A 10,097-nucleotide genomic window follows, 5' to 3' on the forward strand; every position below is an offset into this window, starting at 1 on the left:
AGATAAATCTGGCATCCTAATATCCCTAATCACCTCGCTATTCTCTACCTCAGCATATCCACCAACCATGGTGTACACCCCTCAGTAGTAATCAGAGAACTCATCTGCCACCGCCTGTGGATCTGTGATCATGCCGGAATCTTTCCCCTGCAACTCAGGGACCAACCTCGACGCCGCATCCTCATGTTCGAGCCTCGCAATCAATTTACCAGCCTTGTCTCCATGTTCATATATCGGACTTTGGATGGCATTGTTCTGGGAAATCGTCCTATCCCTAGCTAGGCCTTTATATTCATCTTGTCCTAACCTCAAAAATGCAAGTCTTCCGGAGTGGCCGAAATCGCCGCCCTCTCCTCCAATCTAACCACTTCTGCCTCTGCCCTGACCACCTCAGCCTGATGTTTCCGTTTCTTCCCAGCCACCAGAGGCAAGACCTCCCCCGCACCAGCGTCTTGTATGCTTCCCACAACGACTGCACTGAGTCAACAGTACCCACATTTTCTTGGAAGTAATGGTCCGACAATGTAACTATCTCTTTTTTTGGTGGTAGGGTCCTTTAAATGCCACGCACCGATCGAGGCAACCCTGCCTACCGCTGGCTGCCCAAGCTCCACATGTAACCACATTGGGGAATGATCAGATATACCCCTACCGAGATAGCGTGCCTCCTTAACTGTGGCTGCCATGACCGCCAGTATTACAACGTAATCCAATCTGGACATACTGTGGTGTGCGGCAGATACATGTGTGAAGTGTGTCTGCATCGGATTACGTACCCGCCAACTATTTACCAGCCCCACTGTTTCAATGAAGTCTGGGAGCCATCTTTGCGACGGTCTAAGTATCCGCGCTGGTTGTCGGTCGACCTCTCCGTCCAGTACTGCATTAAAGTCGCCCCCTAATACCAATAGGCCCAAGGGCAGGGTAAGAAAGACTGCTCCCAGATCTCGAAATGCATCCGTTTGGAGGCCCGGCGGCACATATATCGACAAAAAGTCACCGTCTTCCCTCCCCACTGCCCCAAGACCCCGACATAGCGGCCCCTCTGGTAAGACAACGTCGCCTGGATTTCCAAGGAAAAGGAGTTTTTCATCAGGATACTAACTCCCCTAGACCCCGTGGTAAACACTGCATGTGCCACCAATTTGTACCCTCCTTTATGAAGGGCCATGCAGCGATTGCCAATGAGATGTGTCTCTTGCAATAGCACTTCATCCGGGGAGTGTCTTCTAACAAGCTGATTTACCATCCCTCTCTTGATCCTGTCACCCAGGCAATTCACATTCCAGCTCAGCACCTTTATCCCCGATCCCTGGCTAGCACACGACATTTGACCCATATGAGCATCGTCCAATTGCAACCTAACCACCTGATGTATGAAGAAAAAAAAGTCATTTTTCAAATAGTGCATGACAGTTAATCAGTGTGAATAATGTCGAACCAGCTCGCGACCTTCCTGAGCATGAACCCTCCCGACAGCGCAACGAACCCAAGCCAGGCAGCCACCAACCTCACGAAGTGGATCACCGACTGCGCAGAAGACCTCGCCCCTCTGAAGACCCCGCCTAGCAGACCCGGTAGCAAGAAAGCCCCATGGTTCACCGACGAACTCAAGAGCTCCAAGAAGAACTGCCGAGCCCTCGAGAGAACATGGCGCAGAGACCCAACACCGGACAACATGACTGCCCTCAAGCTCGCCACCCGAAAACACCACCAACTCATCCACGCCACCAAGACAACCGCATTCAAGGAACGACTGAACAACAACGCACACAACAGCAAGGAACTCTTCAACATCGTTAAAGAGCTCTCCAACCCCAACGCCGGAAACAACGTCATCACCCCTTCGCAAGACCTCTGCAACTCCCTCGCCTCCTACTTCCACAACAAGATCGCGGACATACCCAACAGCTTCAGCACTCAACTAACGCACGCCACAACCGAACCACCGCCCCCCACCACCACCTTCCGCACCTGAACCCCGATCAGCACCGAAGACACCGTCCGCACGATGAACTCCATCCACTCCGGATCTCCTACCGACCCCTGCCCTCACCACGTCTTCAACAAGGCCGACGCTGTCATCGCACCCCACCTGCGGGACATCATCAACACCTCCTTCGACACCGCTACCTTCCTGGAGAGCTGGAAGCACGCCAAACTCAGCGCTCTACTAAAGAAGCCATCAGCTGACCCCACCGACCTCAAGAAATACAGCCCCATCTCGCTGCTCCCGTTTCCTGCTAAAGTCATCGAGAAGACCGTCAACAAGCAGCTGGCCGCCTTCCTCGAGACGAACGGATCCCTCGACCTCTTGCAGTCCGGCTTCCGGGCCAACCACAGCACCGAGACCGCCCTGATCGCAGCCACCGATGACATCCGAGCACTGCTTGACAACGGAGAAACAGCAGCCCTCATCCTCCTAGACCTCTCCGCGCCCTTCGACACTGTCTGCCACCGTACGCTAGTGCAGCGACTCAGCAACGTCGGAATCCAGGAGAAGGCACTGGAGTGGATCATCTCCTTCCTCGCCGCAAGGACACAGAGAGTCCGCCTCCCCCCGTTCAGATCTGAAGCCACCGAAGTCATCTGCGGCGTTCCTCAAGGCTCCTCGCTCAGTCCAACCCTCTTCAACGTCTACATGAGCCCCCTCGCAGATATCGCACTCCAGCACAACCTCAACATCATCTCCTACGCCAACTACACCCAGCTGATTCTCTCCCTCACCAACGACCCCGCCACCGCCAGAGCCAACCTTCACGAAGGGATGAAAGAGGTAGCCGAATGGATGAAGAACAGCCGCCTGAAACTGAACTCGGACAAGACGGAAGTCCTCATCCTGGGATCCTCACCCTCCGCCTGGGATGACTCCTGGTGGCCCCCCGCCCTAGGCAGCGCACCCAAACCAACAGACCACGCACGCAACCTGGGCTTCATCCTGGACTCCTTCCTCTCCATGACCAGACAAGTCAACGCCGTCTCCTCGTCGTGCTTCAACATCCTGTGCATGCTACGTAAGATCTTCCGGTGGATCCCCACCGAGACCAGGAAGACGGTCACCCAGGCCCTCGTCACCAGCCTACGGCAACTCCCTCTACGCCGGAACCACCGCCAAACTCCAGAAGAGACTCCAGCGGATCCAGAACGCCTCAGCACGACTCATCCTGGACATCCCCCGTCGCAGCCACATATCCGGACACCTGAGAGACCTGCACTGGCTCCCGGTCAACAAGAGAATCACCTTCCGACTCCTCACCCACGCACACAAAGCCCTACACAACCAAGGCCCAGGATACCTCAACAGCTGCCTCAACTTCTACGCTCCCAAACGCCAGCTTCGATCAACCAGACACGCCCTCGCCGCCGTCCCCCGCATCCGAAGAGTCACCACAGGGGGACGGTCCTTCTCCTACCTCGCCGCCAAGACATGGAACTCCCTCCCGACCCACCTCCGCCTGACCCAGGACCACCTCGCCTTCAGGAAGCAACTCAAGACCTGGCTGTTCGAGCAGTAGCGGACACCCCTCCCCCACCGCCTTGAGACCCTCTGGGTGAGTAGTGCGCTATATAAATGCTTTGATTGATTGATTGATTGATAGCATTACCACCCAATTTAAGAAGGAGTAAAATCAAAGAAAAAAAAAACAATGCAAACATTACCACATTCAAAGAAAAAACAATCAGTGCAATCAGAACCAGATGTGTCAGGATCTCCAAACCAACCCTCTTCACCCACCCCTGCTTCCACCCCCCCTCCCTGCACCCCTGCATAAGGTAACGCCCATCCCCAACTCGCAGTGTGACTGTCACCCAATAACCCGGTAAACATCCTTTACGACACGGTGTTTACACCGCGCGTCTTTTACTACGTGGCCATTACAACGCAAGTCGTTACTACGACTTGCGCTGGAGGGCGCTCTTGGTAAAGGAATAGTTTGATTTTCTATTCCAACACCTTCCCTACTGTTATGTGGGCTGGGGTTGGAATAGAAAATGTAACCAATCCACAATCCAGCGCCCTCCAACGCAAGTTGTTATAACGACTTGCGTTGTAATGGATGCGTCATAAAGTACTGCGATCATTTTGATTGCTTTGTACTGACGTACATCCCAATAACCCCCCGGTCGATTAACTAAAGGTAGTAACGAGGAGGTAACCATTGCCCCTCCTTCTCCCCCCTCTCCAAGTAACATCCTGCGCCCTGCATTAACTCAAAGTAATAACAAAACCACCAGGTCTAGGAACAGACAGCCGCAGAATCGCCCCGACATCCAAGTCTTTCCAACAATGCAAACAGTTCCATGGTCGCCAGCTTCACTGTTCAAGCCGGCCCTCCGCGTTCCGGTGGTCACGTTCCTCTGTCCCATTCATTGGCCTACTGTCAAACCAGTCCGACGCCACCTCCGGATTATCGAAAAACCAGGCTTTCCCCCCATGTTCCACCGAGAGCAGAGCCGGATACATCATCGCATATCGCAGTCCTTTTTCCCTGAGTTTCCTCTTCACCGGGAGGAAGCTCTGTCTCAGTTTCTGCACTGTCTGGGTGAAGTCCAGGAAAAATGAGAGTGTCGCATTTTCGTACCGCTGCGGGGGTCCCGCCCTTGCCGCCTGTAGGATGGCATCTCGGTCTCTAAAATTGAACACTCTGGCAATCATCGGGCGAGGGGCGCCCTGGGTCTAGGTCTCCCTCCCAGCACCCTGTGGGCCCTCTCAACTGTAAAGAAGTTACTAAGACATTTTGGCTTGAGATGATTGAGGACAATGTCCTCTACAAACAAATCCGGCGTCAGCCCCTCTGACTTCTCGGGCACTCCCAAAATGCGTACGTTATTATGCCTGGCTCTCCCTTCATACTCGTTGAGTTTCCGGTCAGTGGTGTCACAAGAGGTTTTTGAGGGCATACACCTCCTATTGCAGCTCCGCCACATCATCTATTAAACTAGCAGTCTTGATGTCCAGCAACTTTACCTTCTCACTGGCCTTGGTGAGGTTTGCGCGTATCAGATTAACCTCTATCATAACCACATCTAGTTTATTATCTAAGGATTACATTTTTCCTCCCAGTGAAGACTGGATCCCGTTTATCACAGCCATGACATCCACTAGCATCAGTTCCATAAGGCCACCTTGTGAGTCTTCCCCCCTCAACTGGGTTTACCTGGACTCCAATTGGGACCCTTTGGGCAATGTGTATCGGTCGAGCTTATTGGATTGCACGTGTTTCGACACTCTCAAGGATCTGGGCACCACCTTATCCGATTCAGGCTTTGTCGCCATCTTCGCCGACTCCTGTTCCCATGATATGATACGGACCTGAACCGAGCGCCCAAGGTTTGGGATCGTTGTCGGCGCGCTATAGCCCAGTGGAATTAGAAGACCCTTGCCCCTTTAGGTGCTACTATTAATGTGCCCGCCTTCCAGGGAAGTGCGCACTTGCGAGGCCTCCTTCAGGGTATCTCTCAAACTGAGGTAAATTTGTGACTTTTAGGATTCACTTTGACAAGTTTGTGTTATTATTCCTTGAGATGGATGACAGTCCACACCAAATATTAACACTGGGCATCCTGCAATCCCCCCTGTATATATATATTTTGTAAAACATACCTGGTGTCCATCCACACTCCACTATGCGCATCAAGCACTTCCCATTCCACACAAGGCACACATCAAATAATATATAGGGCACATAGACCCCCAATTGTCACACCTCAAGAGCTGCCCAATGAGTAGGGGTCACATTTCCCCTGCTTCCCTCAGGTACCAAGAGAAGGTAGGAGAAGCATGTGGAACCTCTAGCAGCAGCATCTCTCTCTCCTCTAGTGCCCCTGTGAGTTGGGGTAAGTGATGGCTTTGCTGCACCACTACTCCTCTGTTCTTCCTGGATCTACGGAGGCAAGGCGGAAGTGGAGGACATACTGGCAGTAGCACTTCGGGACTGAGGAGACCAGGAGGAGGTGCAGACCCGAGTGAGGTTGTGGAATGCAGCTGGTGTCCCTCAGGCAGGGCGTAACAAAGGCCCCCACAGACCCCGCAGTGCGGGAGGGCCCCGAGTTCCAGGGGGCCCTCTCAGCAAAGTATGCTGGCCTGAGCGCTCCTGAGTGAGCCGGAAGGGGGGCCCTCCATGTACTTTGCAGGGCGGCCCCCCTCGAGTTTCGTTACATCACTGCCTTCAGGGCAATTTACAGCAGCGGATCTAAACCCTATTGTGAACAGACATTTCCTAAGGCAGCTATATTAATCAATCAGTCAGGGTTGGTAAAGCGCAACTACTCACCGTGGGGGTTTTAATGCACGGGGGAGAGGGGGCAATATAGAACAATCACCATAATATGCATGGCATACAATATAACAAGGACACAGTTGCAGTTAGCAAGGTGAACTGTTGTAGGGATTCTGCAAATATACAGAACTATGAACAGGAAAAAAGGACCTCAGTAAATAGGTGGTGCTCGACCTACCACATCCATACCCCAACTCCCAAACCGACTAGCTATAGTGTCTACAGCGGAGCTACCGATGATTAGACAACCCAGAACACGCACTCTATCTTGGGAATCGGGAAGCAAGACACTCTTTTGCTTACACACTCATACCTGTCCACAATGCGAGTAATCAGACACGCAGTATAGTTTAAAATGTTTATTTCAACTAACGTGCTCTATGGTGCAGTATACTAGCAGCAAAATGCATAAACACAATATAGTCTGCATTGTTACAATACCATAGAATCCAAACGGGGATAAAACAGTGGCAAAAGACTATATGACCTGACCACCCTCCCCGTGACAAGAGCTAGTTTATTATAAAAAGTAAGACCTCTGGGCTTACTCCATACCTCAAGGCCTAGATGTAATGTTCACATTGCAGGACAAGCACAGCTCTTCTTGCCGGAAAGGTGTCTGCAAGTGTGTCAAAAACAGGTCGCGGGTGCAATATTTAAGTACACGGTTTCCAAAAGTGTAGCTGTGTTTAGCATGTTATGTCTAATTGCAAGGGACTGATCAGAACAGAATAACAAGAGGCATTGTTGTTTATCCTTGAACATTTTGTCTAGACTTAACCTCAGAGCACAGCAAAGAACTTGCAAGGCAGACAGTTCACGTGTGAAAGAAACACAAACAGAGTCTTGCGAAATATATGCATGCAGTGTTGTGCACAAAACCAGACTCATGGCAGTGAAGCTCATGCTTTAACAACTTAACATAACTTAACAAATGTCGACAATGGACCTATAAGCCTTACTATGGAACATACAGCTAGGGGGTCAAGCTCAAATCTGGGGAACTGGGTTTGAGTCTGGGCAACGATGCTGAACATCCTGTGTTTCTGGGCGAATCACTTAATCTCCCCGTGCCTAACAAAAATGAATGTGTCCTTATGTCAAGCAACTGGTGCTCATATAAAGCGCTCTGATACCTTCGGGTCAAGTTAGCTCATATAAAACTCCGAAAACCCCCCAAAAATAAACAAACTCACACAGAAGCATAGCTCGTATGAAAAATTGACCAAACACAGTTGTGCCATTAACATGTTGTGTTACAATGCTTGAGACGCATTCATGTTTCCCTACTTTAGAAAGCAACTTTCTGTGCTCCCTCATCAGCGCCTATAGACAGGCATAAAAAAGAAATCAACATCTCATTTAATTGTCAGAGGTTTAAGCCTAGCAATCAACAAAGCAAACAAACGCGTCGTCTGCGCACAGACCGCAGCACTTAGTTTGTGGGGACTTTGAAACGTGGGCACGCTTGAAGTTGTCTGTTTTTCATCACGGCAATTATTCTGCGAAGAGTGGAGCTCAGTGGGCGCTCTTTATGTCCCGTTTCACAAAAGGAGACGTGTTTAATTTAGCCGATATTATGATGCGGTTCAACATCAAACTCCTGCTATGGGGCTGCTGAATTTTAAATCAGGCTTTTTATGTCCAATTCATCTACAGACTTCTTACCATTATACAACGCGCAGCTGTGTCGACCAAAGAGCTGAGGAATGCTTTCTCGAGTGTAATTAAAACATCGGGGAATTGGATTTAAATGTATTGTAGAGGTCTTTCGGTTTCATGAAAATATTAAAGTTGTGCACAAGATATCTGAGGTCCGAAATAATCCCTTTGTGCAGATGGACGCTTTTCAGATGGGTGTTTTTGGAATTGTCCTTATTGATCAATAACAGGGTACATACACCCAGAATTGACTGTTTGATTGTACACACTGCTTCAAGATGTATTGTTGAGAAAGGCACATGACCAATTTTATAAGAAAAAAATACTTGCATGCAGTTGCATTGCACTTTATAGCAGGTTGCATCACACCTCTTCAGTTAAAAATATTTAATTTGTTCATTCACTTGGATGAGGGAATAGCTGTATGGGGTGAGGGACATTAAACACATGCAGCTCAACGTACTCGTGATTGAAGAGAACAACCCACCTTGGATCTTGACCAGCCCAAAAAAGCAAAGTGCCTCCAATAGACTTTTATAGGATCACCCGCTATGAAAGCATTACTCAGCCCCCCAAAAAATGTGGAACCCCCCCTTGATATCAAAGGTTTCAGCCCCCCCCGCCCACCCCAAAATAAAATAGATAGCAGTACACCATCTATGTTGCTGCATGTCATCTAGTAAAATTTAAATCCAGTACTTGTGTAGCGCACAAATCACTCTCAAAGGGGTATCTCGGCACTGGGGGCCGTTGGGAAGATCAAGCAAGCTATTGTCTAGAGCCTCATGGTGATGGGCAGTGCCCTGCCGCCAGAGCCGGGGATCGAACTGTGAACCCCAGCGTCCAGCGTCAGTTGCCCTGGCACCATACCTCTTCTCCTAGTGTGCTCAGCTGGATGGCGCTTTACTACAGCCTTCACCTCACTGCATTGACTCCCTGTTAGAGCTGGGTGTCATTACTTGGATGTTGGATATGTTCAGACGTATCCACTGTGAGGATAGTGGTTTATTATATTGTGTGGTTGTGCAAACTCACCCTGTAATAAGGTCATAGTTCCATATCAGGTCCAGTCAGGTTTGTTTGTAAAACCGTTGCTCAGTCATGTTCAGAGCAGTCAAGCTTCATCAAAGGAACAAGTAAAAAGCATTAAGAACACAAAACAGAAGAATAAGTACTAAACACAACCAAAAAAGATCTGTCACCAATTTATTGAAATTGGTTGTATTTTTATCTTCAAATAGACAGCTCAACAACAAAAATTCACTGGAGGGTTTCAGAGATATGAATTTTTAAAGAAGCAATAAATAACATCTTTTCACGAAATGCAAAAAATCGTTGAAATCTGGTGCGACTCGTGATTTAAGGTTCGCCATAACAAATAACTTGAAAACGGCTTTAAGAGCACTCTTGTGGGTACCAGCTCTGGCAGGGAGCCAGTCACAGGGACCAAAAATGGCCGGTTGAACAGTTACCTCACAGTTAAGCAGTTTCCAGTTCAGTGCCTGGGTCTAATGGTGAACATGCCATAGAAGGCAGTGGAGTAGTCCTTATTCAAGGGATGTATAATGCTGAAGATGGTCATGGATGCTGAGGATGCTAAGCGGGTTTCAAGTCTTCCTGGGACCACTCCTTGGTCCAAGAGCGCGGGGGGCTTATTTGGCCTCAGGGGTCAATGTCACACGAAGTCCAGGGGTAGACCAGCACCAAACCAGTTGCCACTGGTCTACTGGTCTCTGGTTAGAGCAAAACCAGCAATACCCTTATCTGGAAGTAACTGTTTTTTTGAATGACCAACCTGCACTCTGACAACTCTTGCTAGTCCAGCAGACATCAGAAGACTTTTGTGCAACTTTTGAGAGTTGGGACTTGGTCTCCCAGGCTGCACATCACATCCAGCAGCGATCAGGCTTCTTGGTGCTGGGGTCACAGAGGAGCAGGCTTCTCAACTTTAGGACTGTAGCTGTAACAGAGAGTCAGCCAAGTGGCTCTTGGAGTCACATTCTTTTTCTGAAGCTGAGGATGACTTTCCATTGAGTCGGACACCACAAACACAGTTCTTTCTTTGCTAGTCCAAGATGCAGCAGGTGAAGTTCAGCCTTTGGTGCAGCTCCTCTTTACTGGGTCTAGAGAACAGCAGAGCCCTACTTCACATGT

This window comes from Lissotriton vulgaris, chromosome 3_1, assembly GCF_964263255.1.
Source record: "Lissotriton vulgaris chromosome 3_1, aLisVul1.2, whole genome shotgun sequence".
NCBI classification, from domain to species: Eukaryota; Metazoa; Chordata; class Amphibia; order Caudata; family Salamandridae; genus Lissotriton; species Lissotriton vulgaris.